Genomic DNA, 21,959 nt, shown 5'->3' with positions numbered 1-21,959 from the left:
AAGAAACAGAACATTGCCAGCACACCTCTGCCAGAAGTTTCCTTTGTATTTCTTCCCAGTCACTAACTCTACTCTGTGCCAAAAGGAGGTACACTTTTCAATTCTAATTTAATGTCGTTCAATTTCTCAATGCTTCCATTGTAATGAGTGCTTTTTGTTTCCTGTTTAAGAAATCCACCCCCCAAGTTTATTAAAATAGTCTCTCATGTTATTACATTTTAGATACTTCCATTGTGACTTCTTTTTTGACTCATAGTTTATGTGAATGAATTTGCTTAATCTTCAAAAGTTGGGGGTATTTTCCAGTTTTCTTTTCTTTATTACTGGTTTCTGGTTTAATCTCACCATAATCAAAGAGAATATTCTCTACATTTTCAAACCTTTCACAGTTGTAAGCCTTGCTTTACGGCCCAGAATGTGGTCAACAAAGGTTTATTTCACATGTACCCCCCAAAATGTGAATTCTATCACTGTTTGATGGGTGCTCTATAATGTCATTTGGGTCAAATCTGTTAATCCCATTTTTTAAATCTTCTTTACATTTAATGAGGTTCCCTTTCTTTCTTTCTTTCTTCCCTTTTCTCCATAAAAATGCTTGAGATCTACTAGTATACAACAAGTATACAACACAATATTGTTAGAATAGTCATTATGGAGGCCCCTAGGTGGCCCAGTGGGTTAAGCCTCTGCCTTTGGCTCAGGTCATGATCCCAGGGTCCTGGGATCAAGCCCCGCATCGGGCTCTCTGCTCTGCGAAGAACCTGCTTCCTCCTCTTTCTCTCTGCCTGCCTCTCTGCCTACTTGTGACCTCTGCCTGTCAAATAAATAAATAAAATCTTAAAAAAAAAAAAAGAATAGTCATTATGCTATATATTAGATCCTTGGAACTTATTCATCTTTTAAGTGACTTGCATCTCTTCATTTTCCCCCACTGTCAGCCCCTGACAAACACCATTCTACTCTGTCTCTTTTGAGTTTTGATTTTTTTTTTGTAGATTCCATATGTAAGGGATACCATATAGTAATTGTCTTTCTCTGGCTTATTTCCCTTAGCAAAGTGCCCTCCAGTTTCATCCATGTTATTGCAAATGATAGAATTTCTTTCTCATGGCTGAATAGGATTCCGTTGTATATACATGCCACATCTTTATCCATTCAGCTATCTATGGGCCTTAGTTTTTTTTAATATCTTGACTATTACGAGTAATCCTGCAGAAAACGTGGGAGTACAGGGGTCTCTTGAGGCACTGATTTCATTTCCTGTGAATATATACCTAAGAGAAGGATTCTTAGATCATATGGTAGCTCTATTTTTAATTTTGGAGGGAACTGTTTTCCATAATGGCTGTACAATTTACATTTCCACCAACATTGTACAGGAATGGATTTTTGACTGTTTTATCACTTAGTGAAAGAAATATGCAAATTTTCTCATTCTTATGGACTTGGATATTCCTCTATTTAGGTCTGTAAGTATTGTTCTACATACTTAAAAGACTTATAGCCAAATGCAGTATACAGATCTTGTTTCTACTCTGATTGAAAAATGTATGTTAAGACACCAGGGACATTGGAATACAGGCTATACCTTGGATGATATTAAGGAATCATTGTTAAATTTGTTGGATGTGATGATATCTAGTAGAGATACAGACTAAAGGGTTTTGGGTTAAATTTTATAGCATTTTATAGAATTTGCACATAGAGCAAATTGACAACACTGAGAAATATATTTAATATTTTTTATATCTAAGAACTCTTCATACTCACAAAGATATGATGAAGACATGATTGACTTACCACATGATAAATATATCAAGCTACCCTGATATTTTGTCAAAGGCCTTAAACAAACATAGACAAAACTTGCATTTTTAAAAATTACTCACATGTGATTTTTTTCTCTGTTTCTATATGTGCTAACAAACATTTTGGGTAAAAATAATCCAATATATACAGTTATAGATGGGTGAGGATATTTTCAGGAAAAAAACCAAAAATCTAAGTGATGGTAAATTTTATGTGTCAGCTAACTGGCCTGAGGGGTACCCAGATAGCTGGTCAAACATTATTTCTGGGGGCACCTGAGTGGCTCAGTGGGTTAAAGCCTCTGCCTTCAGCTCAGGTCATGATCCCAGGGTCCTGGGATTAAGCCCCGCATCAGGCTCTCTGCTCGACGGGGAGCCTGCTTCCTTCTCTCTCTCTGCCTGCCTCTTTGCCTACTTGTGATCTCTGTCTGTCAAATAAATAAATAAAATCTTGGGGAAAAAAAAAACCCATTATTTCTGAGTGTGTCTGTGAGGAGGTTGATTCAGTAGACTGAATAAAGAAGATCTACCCTCACCAATGTGGGCAGGCATCATCCAATTCACTGAAAGCCCAAATACAACAAAAAGGAGGAAGGATGAATTCTCTCTTTTCCTCCTCAAGCTTCAACATTTATATTTATTGCCTTCAGACATCAGAGCTCTGGTTCTTGGGCCTTTTGATTCTAGAACTCACATCAGCTGCTCTCTGCTTTTTAGACCGTTGACCTTGGACTGGGACTTAACACTATCGGGTCCCCTCATTCTCAGGCCTTCTGACTCAGACTGAATTACACCAATGGCTTTCCTGGTCTCCAGCTTGCAGACAACAGATTGTGGGACTTCTTGGCCTCCATAAAATGAGTTCCTGCAATAGATATCTTGTATCTATCCATATATATCCTACTGGTCCTGTTTCTCTAAAGAATGCTGACTAATGAAACCCATAAGAAAAATTTTGTTTATTTGTTAAAATAAACCCCAAAACCAAAAACGTAGTCTGACTGAGGTGAGATTTCTGACTAAAATAAGTTTGCTAAGATGTAAACTGTCATCAGTGCCAGCGGTCTTCAACAGGAATCAACTAACAAGGCTGTGAGCCACCCAATGTAAGAAGAGAATGCCACTGTGAGGACATTCAACTCAGTGTGGTTTTTGGAGGCTGACCATGCACTGGGTGAAATGGAAACTAATATTTTTCCTCTATTCCATGAGTTTGAAACCACCCCCAAGCAGCATTTAAGATATCTGTGCAGAAATACTAAAAATACTATTTGCTAATTGCCTGAGCCCATCTCTTTATAACCCATATAGTAGGTACTAACTCTTCCTGTTTCAGATGTGGAAACTGAAGTTGAGACTTTCTTAAGACATTACAGCTTATGTGTAGTATAAATACAGCAGCAATCTTTTACTGAGGGACTACTGTGGGACAAGCAGGGTGCCACGTATTTTGTCAACATAACTGTAAGGAATGAGCTCACAGGGAAGATACGATTATATCCATTTGATAGATGTGAAAACTGAGTTTCTGAAGGCTTAAGCTGCCCGAAGCTCTACTCTTAGTACTGGGTAGCTGAGTTTTAATCCTGGATCAGTTTGGCTCCAAACCCTACATTCTTTCTTGTGTATAATAACACCATCAATTGCATGTATTCAAATTAAAAATGATCACTTAACTACATATATACGGGATCGTTTTAGAACACGTTATCTTTAAAATGTTCCTTTCCATTTTCTTTGCTGGTTGTTTTCTTTCTTTGCCATTTAATTAGTTTTAAGAAATTAAAAAATTAATTCTTGCTTGTGTTGTTTTTAAAAAAGATCAAATACTAAGGAAGATATAAGTAAAAGTCCCCCATACTCTTTCCAGAGATGACCGCTGTTAAATTTGTTACATAGTCTTTTTCAGAAATTTTCTGCCTGTGTTCAAACACATGCACATAGATTTTTTTTTTTTTACTTAGATGAACACATATTTTGCATACTGTTCTGTACCTTTCCTTTTTTTACTTAATATGCCTCGCACATCTTTCTATAGAATTATATATAGTCTATATTTTCATTTTAATGGCTACCTACATTTGTGTCCCATTTATGGATGTACATCATCTATGTGACCAGTCCCTAATAGAGTCATTTCCCCCTTTTTATTGCCAACAAGACTGCAAAGATCAGTCCTGTATTGATATCTTTGCATACTTATGTGAGTTTATCTGTCAGATTGAATTGAATGCTTGAAAATCAAGGATTACCCTATAAGCAAGTCCTAATTTGGGTTATAATAAGTAATAGAGCATAAATTTCAGGGACCCAGGAGATTCAGCAGTCAGTTAAAAAGAATTACTATGCAGCATCTTTATTTTCTACTCAAAGCAACATTATTCAATAATCAGATATTTCCACATTGACTTCAGTCTGCTGCTGGTGAGCAGAATTCTTTCACATAACTGAGCTGTCTGGACTCACCATGTTTTACCGAGATGATTATGAAGGTTTTGTCTACAGGTGAATGACAGCTTCAAAAGGAAAATAGATTTTCATTCTTTTAATTACCTTCCTTAAGGTAGAAATCACTGGGTGTCCCAAGATAATTTGTTGAAGTAGGTTGGATCAATTGTTTTGTATTTTTTTTTTTTAGATTTATTTACTTATTTGAGAGAAAGAGTAAAGGGAGGGACAGAGGAAGAGAATCTCAAGCAGACTCCCCCGTGAGTACGGAGCTGGAGGTGGAGATCAGTCTCAGGACCTGTGAAATCTTAACCTGAGCAGAAACCAAGAGTCGGAAGCTCAACTGACTGAGACACCCAGGTGCCCTGGGATCAGCTTTTTGAACAGAGATTTCTCAAAAGCGCTACCATGATTGGATGTTCAATTTGTGATGTGAAGTTCTTTCTAAGAATGGAGTCTGCCTGTCCTAATATGACTTACTTGCAAACAACTGATATCTCACAACTTGGTATTGGTCTTTTTCCTCAAGAGACAAAAGATCATTGAATATAGGGATTGTGTTGAGATGGCCCTAGAGAGTGTCATGCTAAGCAAAGTAAGTCAGAGAAAGACAAACACCATAGGATTTCACTCACATGTGGGGTTTAAGAAACAAAACAAAGGAACAAACAAAGAGACAAACAAAAACACAGACTCTTAAATGCAGAGAACAAACTGGTGGTTGCCAGAGGGGAGGTGGGGCAGGGGACAGGTAAAGGGGATTAAAATCACCTCACCTTGATGAGCACTGACAGATGTATAGAACTGCCGAATCATTATATTGTAGACCTGAAACTGATATAACACTGTGTTAATTATACATAATAAAAACAATTACAACTGAATATATGGTGTGTTAGAAGGGGGATTCGACTAAGGGTTTATTGGAATGAGGGTAAAATTCTTCTTAGTGAAAGTGTTGACCTAAATAATATACCTTTTAAATTTTGATAAATGTGGTCAAAATGCTCTCTAAAAAGTTCTTTAAATGTATATTCTCACAAGCTTATGGTACTCTGGGTCCCATCCCTCTCCACACGCAAATTCTCATCCTGAAAGTTCTAACTAGGGAAAATGTAATTTGTAAAATAAGATATCTTGTTTTTCAATTGCATCCTGAAATTATGAGTGGATCTTAGCAGCATAGATTTCTTTTATTTATGTATTGTCCATCTAAAAATTTCTTTTAAGTACCTCAAAGCAAAGTGGGGAAATCATCTCATGATAATGTGCATATGAAGGCAGTAAAATGAAGCAAGATAAGTCCAAATTACTTTTGCAAAACAGCTTCTTTTCTGCAGGACTGCTCTGACTTTTTAGCACGCTCTTGCGCACTGTGGCTCTCTCAGAGGTAGGGTAGAAGAGGGGCTTGAAGGAGAATCTTCTTTTCATACCCCTATCCCCACCTTTCTTACCACAACAGTTTATAAGAGTTTCACCTCTGGGTCCTACATGTTGTGGGAATATTATTTATGACTATATATCACTGGGTATAAAACTGTAACGTAAACGGTGATTTGCTGTTACTCATTACACAGCTGTGTTACATATTTGTCCTCAAGAACTGTCTTCTGTGATGAGCAGAAAGGGGGTTAGATAGTGTAATATATTGTCTGCCAAGATAACTGTCCCTCTCCTCAAGCAGTGAAGACTATTTTACTTCCCTTTGACTCCAGTTGGTCTTGCGACTTGCTGTAACCTACAGAATGCAATGGAAGTGTTAGGCAGGAAGCTAGGCATGAGTGGCAGGAGGATGGGCCTTAGAGGTCCCGTTGGAGAGCCCCAACCGAGGATCTCAGGGAGACCATCCCATTCCACCCACCCTGGATCGCAGGTGACAGCATCTCTGCAGAAGAGTTACATTTGCTGTGCTTGTGAAGAAAGCAGCCCCCTGTCCTTATCTGACCTATGTCTCTAGAATAGAAATAATGTCTCTTGTTTCCTACCCCTGAAGGTATTTCGAATGCATTTTGCAAAAGGGCACGGGTGGTTGGCTAATTTGTTATATCATCCAGTCCTGTCACTCAAATGTGGCAACCTTAGGACCCGCCCCAAAGAAAAAAATGATAAAAGCCAACACCCCAAGTTTCTGGGACCTTTGTCTCTCTTGACTGGCCCGCTCCATCTTTCGAATGTACTATAATAAAACTTTGCCCGGATTGACTTTCACTACACTGTCCTGCATTTCTTCACTGCGGCAGCGAAAAGCACTGAGACTTCTTTCCTTTCCCAACTCACTCTCCGTAGCACAAGTGATGTTGGGCAGATTCTAGCCCCAGCCTTTAAGAAGTCTGGCAGCTTCTGCTTTCTCTTGTTTATAGGGTGAAATAAGAGTTGAGCCGTTATGAAGAGAGAGAGACCCAGCCAGCTTGCAGCCATGCCAGTCACCTCACTGATGTGCCCAGCAAGGAGCTGACACCATCTTGGACACTTGGGTCCCATAGAGCTTGTAGCTGACTGCAGGCACAGGAGAGATCCTAGTCAGCCCCATGACAATAGGAAGAACCACCGCAGAGCTCAGTTAAGTCTCAGAAAATAAAAGGTAAATGAAACTATAGTAGAGACTAAGAGAGCACCTAGAAAGAGAAAATCATGTGAAATATAAAATGAAAACCAATCGCTAAGACAAGGGTGCTCGGCGTAGGTAGATGGGGAAGGACCCAGACCTACAGCAGAGGACAAAACTCTGAGCCTGAGTTAGGGTTCAACTGCTAGGACCCATAATTGAGGCCTGTGTGTTTCCAAAGAAACTTTGTGTCATGATAGAAACATTCATCTGTGGCTGCTGGGCACTTGAAATGTAGTTAGTGCATCTGTGGAGTTGAATTTTAAATTTTATGTGATTTCAGTGAATTACATTCAAATTTAAATAGCCCCATATGGCTAGCGACTACCATACTGGACAGCGTAGCTCCTAGGGGTAGCTCATCACGTGTTAGACTTCTCCGTGATGAAAGGATAAAAATCAACAACTCATCCCCAAATTGTGTCCTTCCATCTGCTTCCTTCTCTGAATTCTGACAGGAACCTTATTACTTAGACCTTGAGCTGCTCTGCTCCCAGAGAACTGCTTAGAATGACCATATAATCTGTCAATATTCCCATTTGGAGAACCCAGAATCAGAAGTGGGTTCCTGCCTTGTTATGGCTTCTGAGTAAACAGAGGTTAGGTTGGGAATAACAACTTCAAAAAAAAAAATCTGTCTTTGCTTTTTACTCCATGTCTATAAATAATCTTGAGGTGAAAGCACCTATTTTGGTGCTTTCCAAGAACTTTAATTAAGGTGTTGAAACTCAAACGCAGACTTCTATAAATGACTGCTGTGTTTCCCAAACTTCTTTCCATATAGAAATATTTCATGTGTATGACTTCTATTAACCTCTTGTGGCAGTCATAGCACACATTTTGGGGATGCTTTTTTAGAAAACTGCAGAATTTTTATTAAACTGGGCTAAATGTCATTATGAAATATTAAACATTTCAACCATGAATACTACATGATAACTTTCCAAAATCAATTCCATTTCCTTAATTAGAAAATTAATCATTTGAGATTATTAAACAAATATGAGGCAAGATTAAAATGATGATTTTCATTTCCTTATGGGTTAATTTTTAAATATTTAACAAAAATCGGATAATACTCTTCTCAGAGAAGGCAAGATTTTAGCTGAGATTTAATTTAATTATATGGTAACTAGGCTCCAGAATTTTAAAACACTGTTTTTAACATTCCTACCTCCTGAAGGCAATATTGACATTCACATGAACAAATCACCCTTCTTTTATACCTACCACCAGGCAATCAGCCATGATTTTCCAAGGCGCCAAGGACAAACAATTATTTCAAGGACATTTTTTTGCTAGAGGAAAATTCTTGCTTTCTTAAAGAGAGAATAGATTTTGTTCTGCTTCACTGTCTGACTTAAGACCATTGAAATTGAAAATGTGTTATTTCTACTTCCTCAAAAAAGACTTCTCAAAAGACTCTCCTACCCTCCAGAGTTTGTTCCAACTGGATAGTCAAATTAAGGTACTCCTCCCCAAATTCCTACTCATGTGAATTTTATTGTTTGTAGCAGTCCTCAAAGACTATCTTCCTCAGTGGTTCTTGTGTTAGCTGCATATTAGAATGTGGGGGGGGGGCTTTTAAAAAATACAGATTCCTGGGCCCCACTTCAAGGAACCTCAGCAGGGGGCGGGGGGGGGGGAGGAGCAAGCATAGATATCCTTAAAGTCCTTTGGGAGTTTTAATGACATTACACTATTGAGCTAGTCCATCCTGCTCACTTAACAGACATGGGGACTGAGGACCCACCCGCTAAGTGGGATGTCACCATTTCATTTCTTACATATGAGGCCATTGGGACTGAAGGAGCCTGAACAAGTAGTGGCTTTCCAGCTTGTGCATGAGTCACCAGGGTTATAAGATGGTGTCTCCAGGGCCATCTTGGGGGGACAGTGAGGGAAGGCGAGACTCTGATTTTCCACCAGAGCACCCCTTCAAGCTGTTCATATATTGAGGTCCTTCATATATTGTTTGAAGAGAGGTTTCTACTGCTAAAGTATGCCAAGTCTGAAAAATCACCCCTCAGAAAATATGAACATCATGTGTACATTTCTGAGATGTTTATAAAAATATCTTAGAGGTCAGACACCAGTTCAACTATTAATGAAATGTAAAAACACTTAAAGGAACAGAGGACTGTTTATTCTTAAATCACGTTTTCTCCCCCAAGTGTTTGATGAGCTCTAAGGGGCTATCTAAGCTCAAATATTTGCACCCATGAGAAATCTGTGTACCAGGTAAGAGTGTCAGAAACAGGACAGAAGTGCACGTTTTTGAAATATATTTCATTTTTCTGCAACTAAGTTCATTTCTATTTTTATGTCCTATTACCCCTGCGGTCTAATGCAGCCTTCCTCTGCCCATGGTTGTGTCTAAGTCAGGGGATGTAGGGCATTCCAAGGCGTCTTAGAGGTCTAGGCCCTGGTCTTCTTCTGTCCTGGGACAGAAATATCTGAAATATCCTCTTTCCCACCTGGCCTCAGGTCATGGGTACATCTGGCTCTTGTCTCCTCCTGACCTCAAAGTCACTTAAGTCCGGCTCTCTTTATCAACAGCCTTTGCCCATTCTTGGTGTCTCAGGAAAGCATTCTGCTGCTTCTCCAGCCCTACTGGGTTTGGGGGACCAAGGGAGCTGACTCAGTCTCCTCTGTGCAGAGAGTCCCCCTCCCCATCTCTACTCTGTTGCTTCCCTACCACAACGCTGAAATGGGACCCATAAAGCTTGCTGCCTTTTTTGGCTCTAGGAGGAGCAGCCCCAGCAGTCCGGACCAAAGCACAAGCTCCCTCTCCAGAAAAATACAGTGTCTAAGTGTGCTCTGATTCTTCTTTCTTATGGATACCCTAGTTGAAAGGATGGGAAAAACGGTCTTGAACTGGGAACATTTTCTTTATTATTCTGTTCTGAAGTCTTCAGAATCTAGGCTCTTGTAACTCAAAACACCTTTTCTTTCAAGACAGTTATTTTTGCTATCATTCCAAAGGTCTATTTTAATACTCAAGCGTGGAGCATCGCCTACTTGTGTCATCTTTTTCAAGAAATTGTCCCAGTGGTGGTGAGGAGAGTCACAAGAGGCAAAGGAAGATGGTGGGGACAGGGTGGGGCGGGGAGAGGACACATGCACCAGTTAACACCTCAAGATAGTTTTTTTCTACACATGTATAAGGGAGGAAGTTTGATCAGGTTTTGATCAATTTCTTGACCTCCCTTCAAAGCTCATCATTGTTTCATCCTTATCCCCTGGCTACGTATATACTCCAGTGTCAAGCAAAAGGAATTCATAATATAAATTACAGAAATACCATGTGATAGACAACTAGGCAGTCATTTATAATCATGTTAAATTGATATTAAAGGACATGAATAAAACGTTTCGATTCTGGACATTAGAAATGTTATGGTGCCTGCCTGACCACACTGGGCTGTAAGGAAGAAAGCCCCACCAGCTCCTCTCCCCTCAGGGAGGTGGGGACTGAGAATTTGTTTGACCTCACTCCAGGGTCGCTGATTGGTTCATGAGTGAGTAACAGATCGAAGAGTAACCAAACAGTCCACTTACCAACAACCTATTATCTGTACAGGCTTGATGGAAAAATGAGCAGGGCAAAATTTGAAATCTGTACTAAAAATCCAGAAATCATGAGACAGTAAGTTTGACAGCTCAGTTAAAAGGTCATAAGGTAAAATTGACACTGGAGGAGCTGCTGTGAGAAGTAGGAAGCTGAAAGTATGGGGGCACACAAGTTAAGAACAAGTAGAGCAGTTGAAGACAGAGTGAAAAGACAGCTGGAGGGCAGCCACCGGAAGTCTCGGCAGCTGCCTCAGATGCAGACCCACACTCCAGCCCGTTCCACAAGGGGCTTGCCCTAACCCGACCCCGGCTTTTAGATTTCCAAGACAATTTCCTTGCCATTCTTTGTAAATCCTGTTATTAAGCCCTTTGTGCAGTCAGGCCTCAGTGGCTCCCTACTGCACAACTTTTACAAGACTGGAGCCCGATTTTATATTTTTAATGTGTGCTTACATAATATGCATGCCTATGAAGTAAAGTCACAAACTTACTGACAATACTTTTAGATGTACCAAGATTATGTGGCTTCTTTATTTCTTTAGTAACTGATTTGATCACCCAAAAGTTATTAGTCACTGAGTGCCTGGGACCATCAAACTTAACAATGTTCCAGTATGCTGTGGCATAATCCAGTATACACATTCACTTAAAGTTCAACCCTTTAGGTTTTTGTTAAAGATCTATCTCATGTCAACAAAATAACACATTTATAAAGTCATTCATTGAACCACTGTTTGTAATAGCAAAATGTTGTCTATGTCCATCAATAAGGAAAGAGTTGAATAAATTATGAAGCATCCTTACAATGAAATACCCTCCAAAAAAACAACAGATGCATTGTAATGCCATACAGATATGGAAATCCCAATAATGTATTTTAAATGAGAAAAAAATAGTGATGCCATCTTTGATTTAAGAAAATGAAAAATCAGATTAAGAATATATATTCATGATTGGGGAGGGTATGTGTTTTGGTGAGTGCTGTGAAGTGTGTAAACCTGGCGATTCACAGACCTGTACCCCTGGGGATAAAAATATAAGTTTATAAAAAATAAAAAATTTAAAAAAAAGAATATATATTCACATTTGCTAATAATAGCATAAACTCTGGATAGACACATCAGAAGCTAAAATAATGTCTTTGGTGGGAGTGCTCTTGGGGGAGTAGGATTGGGATAGAGGGACACAGGATTCTTTCCTTTAAATCTCTGTACATTGTTTCAGCTTATAGATCATGTAAATATACTGATAGAAAAATGGAACATATTTTTAAAAGCAATTAACATTCAACCTATGAAAGTGATTTAAATAGTATCTATTGTGTGACTCTGGGTAAAAAGACTGGTCCCTTTAGACTTACCCTAATTCTCTGGGTGATGGAGTCATCCGTGGTGGTGGAGTGAGGGGAACTGGGAGCCCTGCTTGGGATCTCTCTTTCCTGCCTGGTCATGCTTTCCTTGCTGGCATCTGCCGCTGAAGTTGGCAACGGCTGTCCTCTGCTGTCTGGTCTTTCTGAATGGGACTGACTGAGTGGTGCTACCAGGCTGACTTGGTCTTATCTTAGAGCTTGCGGGGACTCAAGACCTCCTGGGTCTCTCCCACGTCTTCTCTCTGGCTTTACTCTGAGTTTGATCCCACAGCCTCTGCCATAGGACCGTCCTGCTCAGACCTGCTGATTTCCACAGAGCAATCTTCACATTGGACCTTTATCCCCAACCTCATTTCCCCCTCCACTTTCAGGAAATTCTGGGACCAATCAGTGACACACAGGAATTAGAAGAGTTCTGGAAAGCTGTATTTCTGTCCTCCCTGTACCTGCCATGGAGAGAACTTCCCAATTCACATTGAATTGGCCAGCTCCCAGGTTGGTATATGAAAAACTTGCAAGGCTATCTCCCCCAGAGACCCAAATGTGACTCTGAAAAAAAAAACTCCTGCCCTTAGCATTCCCTTCCACTCTTCTTGTATATTTGGCTTTGGACAAGCGAGGACAAATTTGTTTTATAATTTTTACTTTTACAAAAAGCAAATGTTTTTTAAAAAATTGTATTTATTTAACATACAGAGAGAGAGAGAGTGAGTGAGCACAAGCAGGGGGAGAGGCAGAGGCAGGGGGAGAGGCTGAGCAGGGAGCCCAATGCCAGGCTCCATCCCAGGACCCTGGGGTCATGACCTGAGCCGAAGGCAGATGCTTAACCAACTGAGTCAATCAGGTGCTCTGAGCAAATGCTTTTTAAATGTTAATTTTCTGTTATGACTGGAGAGAACATGGGAGTTTGATGTATTACCCTTTGTACTCTCCTAAATTTGTTTTCTTCATCGTCTTCTTCTTCTTCTTCTTCTTCTTCTTCTTCTTCTTCTTCTTCTTCTTCTTTTTTTAATTTGAAGGAAAAATACATTTAGGCCCTATATTTAATGATGTTTTGGGGCTATTTTTAGACCTAGTTTTGGGGGGATAAACATGATTCAGCATCATGATTGGTTTGTGAACTGCACAGGTGAGATGGGGAAGGATTTATAAAATTAAACCTGGAAGATAACCCCCAATGCACACATGTGCATGTGCATACACACACACACACACACACACACACACACACACACACACACACACAGAGTACATCAGTCATTGGTTGCTGTTGGTTTTTTCCTTCCACTGTCCAGATAATTGTTCCAAATCACGAGTTTATTTGGTTAGTTCAAATCCTACCTAGGAAACAGATATGGCAAGATAGCTTACATGGCTCTTCCATAACTATCTTTTCTCAGGTGTCAAAATTTGGTTTTTGAAGTCCACTCATCTGGTCAAAAGAATGCTGACTTTCTTCCTTAGTAACGGCTTTAATTTAAGGTAAAAATGTACTCAGAAAAATACTACCTCTTTGGAAATCTTGGCGAGTCTGTCTTCAGATTTCTTTTATGTAGAAAATAACTCTTGGGTTTTCAAGCCACTGTAGTTGGGTTTCTTTTAATATCAACCTGACTTAATTCCTACCTGAAACAATCATAGGTGAGAATTTGTTTACTCATTTACTCATTTAATCAACAGATAATGATTGCGCTTCCGGATTCCAAGTGCTGCATAGAATATTGAGTATTCTGGGACCAGATATTGGAAAAATGAAAATAAGAGAATAATAGTAACAATGAACAATATTAGGCTGACTCCATTTTCCACTTGCTCCTCTAAATCTGCTGTTCATGGATCCTGCTTTGTGCCCCTATGGGGCTGACCCATGTGACTGTTATCAGCGAACTCCCTACATCTTTGGCTCTAGTTGGAGAATATCCCCCCCAGGTCCCTCCCTGTGGGATTTTCATAAACTGGCTTCATCCCTCTACTGAAAGTCACAGCTCCTGCCAGGCAGCCCTCTCCCACTATGATTCTCTCTGTCTTCAGGCTCTCACAACTGCCCCTTTTTCTTATTAGTTCAGGCCTCTGGTGGTCATCCTGCTCAGCTGTACTAAGCTTGGGGTCTCACTACATTCTTCCCAGACCTTTATAAGGAGTTCCTTTCCAAAACTCTTCTCAAATTAATTCAACTGGAATGTGCCATCTGTTTCTCTTTTTGGAACCTAATGACACAGCCCTCATTTATCAAGAATTTCTTTTGTGCTACACACTGCCAGGTATGCCATTTCATTGAATCTAGTCCACACTTAACCAAGTTACAAATCAGACTGTTGAATAGAAGTTAACAGTAACCAAGTTGTTAACTAATTTCTTTTATTTTCCTCACCACGGATCTTAGAGTCTTGCTCTTATACAATACAGTATAATCAGCATTTAGCAGGGATATACCCTTCCATCATGCTCCCCCCAGCCACAGTTACCTTCCCTGTGGAAGGAAGGAGGGGCAAGGTATCAAGAAAATCATACCACAGAACTTGCTGCTAAGTATTAATTATCTTGATGCATAGCAAGAACTCTAGTTGACCCGTTACCTTAATTCAAACAAAGGGCTTAACCTGTACTGGTAGTTTTACAGACTGCTGTGATGACTTAAAGACACATTTTGGTGATTATGTTCTTACTGACCGCAGACCCAGTGGTACAAAGTGGTCTTATGCAACACACTAGAAAAACTCTCATATTTGGTTTTATGAAAAAATACTGCGGCAATTCTCCCCCAAAGTAATTTGATTTCCTGAAATCATTTTCCCTTATGTGTCTTTACAAATTCTGAGTTATATATTCCACATAGGGAAAGGAATTCTCTAGGCAACATGTGGAATTAACAGAGGTAAAAAGAAAATCATTTCTGCTGGTGGAACAATACTCCCTGTTACTTTCATTTGAGTAGAAAAAGCCCAGCCAAGTCCATTTATCACTATCAAGGACAATAAGGAATTTCGCTTCCTAAACACTTTCACATTCTCTTCCTACCTTATAATACAATTAAAAAAAAAAAAAAGAACTATGTCCAAAGTGCATTCAGTATGTTTCCCCATACAACATACATTCTGTAGTTTCAACTTATTTGTTTCTAGTATTACTGGGAGCAAGGGGAAAGAATCCAAATGGTTTGAATTGTTTAACAAAACCTACAGGCTGGGAGCTCTTTGAGTCACAATTCCAGAGCAGCCCTCCAAATACGCATGTCCTGAATCCATTATCCAAATAATCTTGGAGTAGCTTAATGTATCCTAACTATAAAAGCCTTGATTATACAGAATGATAATGATGGCAAAGAATTCTGCCAAAAGCATTCTGTAGTACAGGTGTGAGGCTTGCCTGCAGCATAGAAACCCAGTAGTCATTTGGTTTGGCTTGGTACATTTAATCCCAATATAAAATTTTCAAGAAAATGTGGAATTCCTTACAATATTCTCTCCCTGGGACTATAGAGAGAAATATACTACTCACACCTCTGAATTTTCCTTGACTATTGTAGTAATAACACAGATGCTGAAGACTAGAATAACTCTGGCAGCTTTAAAACACGGCTGCAAATTCTTTGACACTCTTACCATTGAAAGATAGGGACTCAGCCCTTTTTGAATTTGAAAAGCTAGTGACAGTTTTGATCAAGAGAGTATGGCAGAAGGAATGCTGTATGATTTAGAAGTCTGGGTCATAAAAGGTCATACAGGAAAGACTTGTTTGCTGGAACATTCTTCTTAGAGCCTTGAGCCACCATGGAAGAATCTGACTGCCCTAAGTCTGCCATGCTGGGAAGGTCTGGAGGAAGCACTCCAGTTGAAGGTCCCAGCTGAGTCCTGGCTTCCAGCCATCTATCCCTACCAAGGACACATGAATGAAGATGACTTGGACTCTCCAGGCCAGCCCAAATTTTCCAGCTGAATACCATTAAGCAAACAGAAAATCCTCTAGGCAACCCCTGCTGAGATCCTGAACCATAAAATTGTGAGATGTTATTTTAACCACCAAAATTTGGGGAAGTTTTTTGCATAGCAACAGATAGCCAGAACCATTACCTCCTAAGTTATCTAGTAGGCATGCCGCTACTCAGCAACATAGTTCTATCTGATAGTCAAGCATCTGAACCACAAAGTCACACAGTAATGCAGGACTGGAGCTTGATTTCAGTGATTACTGAGAACTATGTGTTCTTTCTTCACTATGACGTCTTTTCATGTTGGTCATAAAATTTTCAAACTAGAATATTAAAAACAACTAAGTCCCTTGGCTCTCAAATTGTGTTCTCCGGAGCCTTAGGAGCCTTTAAAAAAAAAAAAAAAAAAGGTGACTCAATGATAGAATTGCCAAGCAAGGGAGGTTTTGGCTCTGTTTCAAACCACATTTGTTCTGCTTTTAGAAGCCGCATAAAACATATTAATATTCCACTTAAGGGATCTTTTAAAAAATGTTTCATTACTAAAACAAAACTGTCAAACAAAAAAGTTTTCAAAGTAGTGATCTCATCTGAAATTCTCATTTCACAATAAAAAAGCCAAGTCTTGTGATTATACTTATCATGGTGAGGACTGAGTAATGTATGAAATTGATGAATCAATATGTTTTGGGCCTGAAACTAATATAACATTATATGTTAATTAAACTTCAATAACAAAAAGGCCACATCCTGAGAAACAAAGTGTCTTGTTCAGTATTATAACTAGTTATGGGCGAGTCAAATTCTGATTCCTATCACAATGATTTTACCATGATTATACAGTTAGCCTGTGTCATGATTATTAGCAAGACCAAAGACTAAGATGAGGTAATTTATCCCATCAATATTTACTGAACAGTTGTCAGGTACCAGTTCCCATACCAGGTGGAGATGTGGTGTTGACCGTGATGCATGTGACCATTTTTCCCATTGGTGTTACCTCTTGACAGGAAATAATTATCAATCAGTAATCTACGAGCTTCCTTTATGAAAATGGCTTTGGTGTCCATCACCAAAAGCCTTTTGTTATCTTATTCATAACAAGTGCTATCAAAAGGGAAATATTAAAAGTTGTATCATTTAGTCTCTTGCTGAGGACAAATTTCACATTGTAAGAGAAAGAAAAGGAAGGATGCAGGAAATATAATAATTTAGAAACGGTAATAATTAGGTCCCCATTAATCAGAGAGGGCCATGGAGCACAAGAGCACAAGGAATCTGGAATTTTTAAGTTGTTATAAAATTACCAAAATAAATTTTCAAGAAGTTTTACCCACTTCTTTGAGTTGTTTACTCAATTTTGTTTGAGAACATCTTAACTGTTCCAAGAATTTTTTTAAGTACTACATGATTCAGGTAGCATTTATATAACATGCTTTATAAAGATTAAACTAAACTTAAGTAGGAATGTGAGACAGTTTTGACAAAAAAATAGGCCACTTGAGAGGGTTTATGGACGTGGGTAATTTCCAAGCATCTACAGGCATAGAGATAACATATCAAAATAGCTAATCAATTGAGTCATAAAAATTCAATCTCTTCAGGCAAACCAGTTACAGAACTTGTGAACCAAATGACTCTTTATGATTAAGTTAACACCATGGACTCTTCACTCTCAAAGGTGCAAAGAGATATTTTAAACTTTTTATTTTAATTTAAATTTATTTTTTTATTTTTAATTTTTATTTTTATTTATTTTTGTTGTTGTTGTTGTTTATTTGACAGCCAGAGATCACGAGCAGGCAGAGAGGCAGGCAGAGAGAGAGGAACAAAAGCAGGCTCCCCACTGAGCAGAGAGCCCGATGCGGGGCTTGATCCCTGGACCCTAGGATCATGACCTGAGCCAAAGGCAGAGGCCCCAACCCACTGAGCCACCCAGGCACCCCTTAATTTAAATTTAAATAGGCAAAAGCTCTGCTTGAACTGAGAGAGTCTAGCTGTAAGAAAATCTTTCCAACACATTCTCTTCTTTAAAAGACTCCAGTTTTGGCAAAATCATATTCAATTCATCTACAAATCTTTTACTTTGCACAGTCCACAATTGATCATATTTAGTTTGTATAAATTTTATGTAGTCCAAAATGATCATATATAGTTTGTATAAATTATTGGTTTTCACATCTATAAAATATAAATATCTCACACAAATTTATTTTTTTCTTCTTAAAAATTGCTATTTTATCTAATTTATTTTTATTGAGGTATAATTGACATAGAACATTATATTAGTTTCAAGTAGACAACATAGTGATTTGATATTTGTATACAATATGAAATGACCACTACAAGAACTTTAGTTAATGTGTCTGTCACCATACCCGGTTATAAAAATTTTGTCTTTTTTTTTTCTTATGACAAGGACTATTTTTTTTAATTTTTAATTTTTTTTATAAACATATAGTGTATTATTAGCCCCAGGGGTAGAGGTCTGTGAGTCACTAGGTTTACACACTTCACAGCACTCACCATAGCACATACCCTCCCCAATGTCCATAACCCCACCACCCTCTCCCTACCCCCTTCCCCCTGACCCCCCTCAGTTTCTTTTGTGACATTAAGAGTCTCTTATGGTATGACAAGGACTTTTAAGATCTATTCTCTTAGCAGCTTTCAAATATGCAAAACAGTATTATTAACTATAGTCACTATGCAGAGCACTACATCATCATGAACTCAATTACTTTACAGATAGAAGTTGTACTTTTGACCACCTTCACCCATTTTGCCCCTCCCTGCAATCATCAATCTGTTTTCTGTATCTCTGATCTTGGTTTTTTAATTTTTTGTTTTGTTTTTAGATTCTAGATATAAGTGAGATAATACAGTATCCGTTTCTCTTTGTCTGACTATTTCACTTAGCATAGTGCCCTCAAGTTCTATCCATGTTGTCAAAAACGGCAAAATCTCATTCATTTTTATAGGTGAATTACATTATATGTGTAAAATAGTATTCCTGGGTGCCTGGGTGGTTCAGTGGGTTAAGCGTCTGTCTTTGGCTCAGGTCATGATCTCAGGGTCCTGGGATCAAGCCCCGCATCAGGCTCTCTGCTCAGCAGGGAGCCTACTTCCTCCTCTCTCTGCCTGCTACTCCTCCTACTTGTGATCTCTCTCTCTCTCTGTGTCAAATGAATAAATAAAATATTTTAAAAAATAGTATTCCTATGTATATAAAATACCACAACTTCTTTACCCATTTATCCATTAATGGACACTTAGTTTGTTTTCATATCTTAGCTATTGTAAATAATGCTGCAACGAACACAGGCGTCCGTATGCCTTTTTGAGTTACTATTTTCTTTTTCTTTGAATAAATATTCAAAAGTGAAATTTCTGGATATGGTAGTTCTATTTTTAATTTTTTAAGGAACTTCTATACTGTCTTCCATAGTGGGTACACCAATTTATAATCCCAACCAACCCAACACAAGGGTTCCCTTTCCTCCATATCCTTGTCAACACTTGATATTTCTGGTGATTTTTGATAATAGCCATTGTAACAGGTGTGAAGTGATAACTCACTGTGGTTTTGATATATATTTCCTTGATTAGGAACATTGAGCATCTCTTCATCTGTCTGTCTGTTGGCCACCTCTATGGAGGTGGAAATGGAAAAATATCTATTCAGATCCTCTGCCCATTTTTAAATTGAATTGCTTGGGGGTTTTGCTATTAAGTTGTATATGTTTTGAATATTAACTTTTTATTAGATATATAATTTGCAAACATTTTCTTCCACTCAGTAGATTGTCTTTTTATTTTGTTGATGGTTTCCTTTGCCGTGAAGAAGCCTTTTAGTTTAATATAGTCCCACTTGTTTTATTTTCACTTTTTGAGTCAGATCCAAAAAATCATCAGCCTATGTCTTCTTCTAAGAGTTTTATGGCTTCAGGTCTTACTCCAAGCCTTTAATCCAGTTTGAGTTAATTTTTGTATGTGGTGTAAGATAATCATCTAGTTTGATTCTTTTGCATGTACTGTTCATCTTTCCTAACACTATTTATTGAAGAAGCTGTCCTTTCCCCATTGCACACTCTTGACTTGTTCATTGTTAATTAACTGACCATATATGCATGGGTTTCTCATGCAAATTTATGCTGATGATTTCTAATCTTTCATCATTCAAATGACGAAATTGACATCATTCAAATGACATCATTCAAATGTCATTCAACAAAGATGGAGTCTCAGCATTACATTGTAAACATTTATCCTCATTGTATACCATAATACAAATGATGACAAATATAAGGTTGGGTCTCTAGTAATGCAGAAGCAATACTTTCAAAACCTTTTAACATCAATCTTTTATGTGAGCTTTTTACTTCCATTTGTTTCAAAAGAATCCTTAAAAATAAAAAAATAAACTTCATGCACATACACAAACACACACACATAATTACTTCCATATATTTATTTATCCTCCCAAATCTGAGATTTTTGTGACTACAGCCTTTTTTCTTGAAGCTTTATATATCATGCTGTTAGTACAGAAGCCCATCCCAAAGACAGTACTCAATAAATGTTTGTTGACAGAGTAGATAATAAATAGTACTTTGCAGCATCTCATCTACATTGATTAATTTCGTCTTGTTTTTCACAGCAACCTTATGACAAAAGAAGGTCAACTAAAAAAATGAGGCTTAGAGTATTTGTCACTTTTATAAGTATGGTATTATTTTGTAGTGGAACCAGAACTGCACTTTTTTGACAAAATCCTTCTCCTTTCCATTCCTGAACCTGGTTCCCCTCGTAGAAGGAGGAAAGAAAAGCTTTCAGATTTTTTACTCTGATCTTTGTGATCCCAGCAAAATTAGTCTGTGTTCTATTTATTCTCAAGCACTGTGCTTTTCTCATCTGTTTCACAATAACATACACAATCTGTAATTCCGTATGTATGTGTGTATTTGCTGGTTTATTGTCTGTCTCTCCTACTAAACTACTAAACTCTAAGCTCTACAAGAGCAGGGAGCCTGTTGCTTTCATGACCCAGACCACAGCCTGGTGCCTTTGGCATAATAGGCATTCAAAAAACAGGTAGGCATTCAAAAAAACACATGTTGGCAGTTGAAAGTTACAGAAATTGTTTGCATTCTGTCCTTAATCCCTAACCACAATAGTGTTAGGAAGCATGCTGACCATGGGCCACAGGGAACTCGAGGAAATAAAGTATTGCAGGCAACACCATCACCAGCCCCTCAGATCCTATCTTTGTGAACTGACCGCACACTCAGAGGCGGGTAACTGATATTTATTCTCAAATATTAGCTTTCCGTCTCTTTAGATGTCGTTTCCAATAGAATCTGACATTTTTTGTTTGTGATTGATTTCTTACATAGGACAAATAAAAGTTGAGAATCCTTATAGCTTGGTAAGTACTTCTTTTCATTGTTGTAAACTTTTTTTTTTCTTTTCAATTTTGAAAATAAAACATGCACCTGATACAAAACTCAAACAAATAATATATTAAAAATAACTCTTCTATAAATCTGGTCCCATTTCCAGAGAAAATCTCTTATTTAGTTCCCTGTAAATCCTTTCCCAAAGGTTTGATTAATTTACTCCTCTATGTGGATATATGCACATATGTATGTGTGCAGTCTTATAATTTATTATCCTAATCAAGATGCTTTTGAGGGTGAAAGAAGGTGCTATTAATAATTATGTAGAGACATCAAGCATAAGCCAAGATTGTCCTCAGCAAGCCTTGACACGAGGTCACCCAACCAGACCCTCGTAGTGCGCAACAAGACCATGACCTTTCAGAGCCTGGTTTGCTGAGCTGTCCAGCTGTTCTGTCATTTTGCTTTAGAGCTTAGTTTGTGATGAAGATTTTACTGGTCTGTAGGGAAAGAAGAATTAAAACCCAATCATGAGATTTGTTATAAAGCTAAATTGATTCAATTTAAAAATTTATATCATATTCTGAAATTATGTTCTTCCCACTCTTTTTGGTACTTAAATGTCATTTTGAGTGCGTAATGGTTGTCATTTTCTTTTTTCTTTCCCCAAAGTCAGTTCCAGTTTGGAATTCATTTACAGGGAACAATAACCCATTAAAATAGGTCTAACATAAGTTTGGAAGTAGGTAGTCATGAGCCACTATGAAGGATCGGTGGTATCTCCAAAGACCCACTCCTTCTGTATATCTGCTCCACCATCCTTAGCATG

The 21,959-nt window shown here is 38.3% G+C and overlaps 1 protein-coding gene across 2 annotated transcripts in view; it reads right to left on the bottom strand.

Annotated features, from left to right (window-relative positions):
- Positions 1–12,175, bottom strand: part of ZNF365 (zinc finger protein 365) — a 54,033-nt gene extending 41,858 nt beyond the window's left edge. The window contains exons 1-2 of one of the 2 annotated variants that reach the window (XM_032312675.1): positions 11,795–12,175; positions 5,033–5,090 (exon numbers count right to left, since the gene is read on the bottom strand). The gene's annotated coding sequence lies outside the window, so the exon portion shown is untranslated. The remainder of the gene's footprint in view (positions 1–5,032; positions 5,091–11,794) is intronic. The other variant, XM_032312673.1, reaches the window with a different exon arrangement.
- Between the last annotated feature and the right edge of the window lie 9,784 nt (positions 12,176–21,959).

This window comes from Mustela erminea, chromosome 14 (genome assembly GCF_009829155.1).
Source record: "Mustela erminea isolate mMusErm1 chromosome 14, mMusErm1.Pri, whole genome shotgun sequence".
In the NCBI taxonomy this organism is placed as follows: Eukaryota; Metazoa; Chordata; class Mammalia; order Carnivora; family Mustelidae; genus Mustela; species Mustela erminea.
This window is presented reverse-complemented; position numbering and strand designations above follow the sequence as displayed.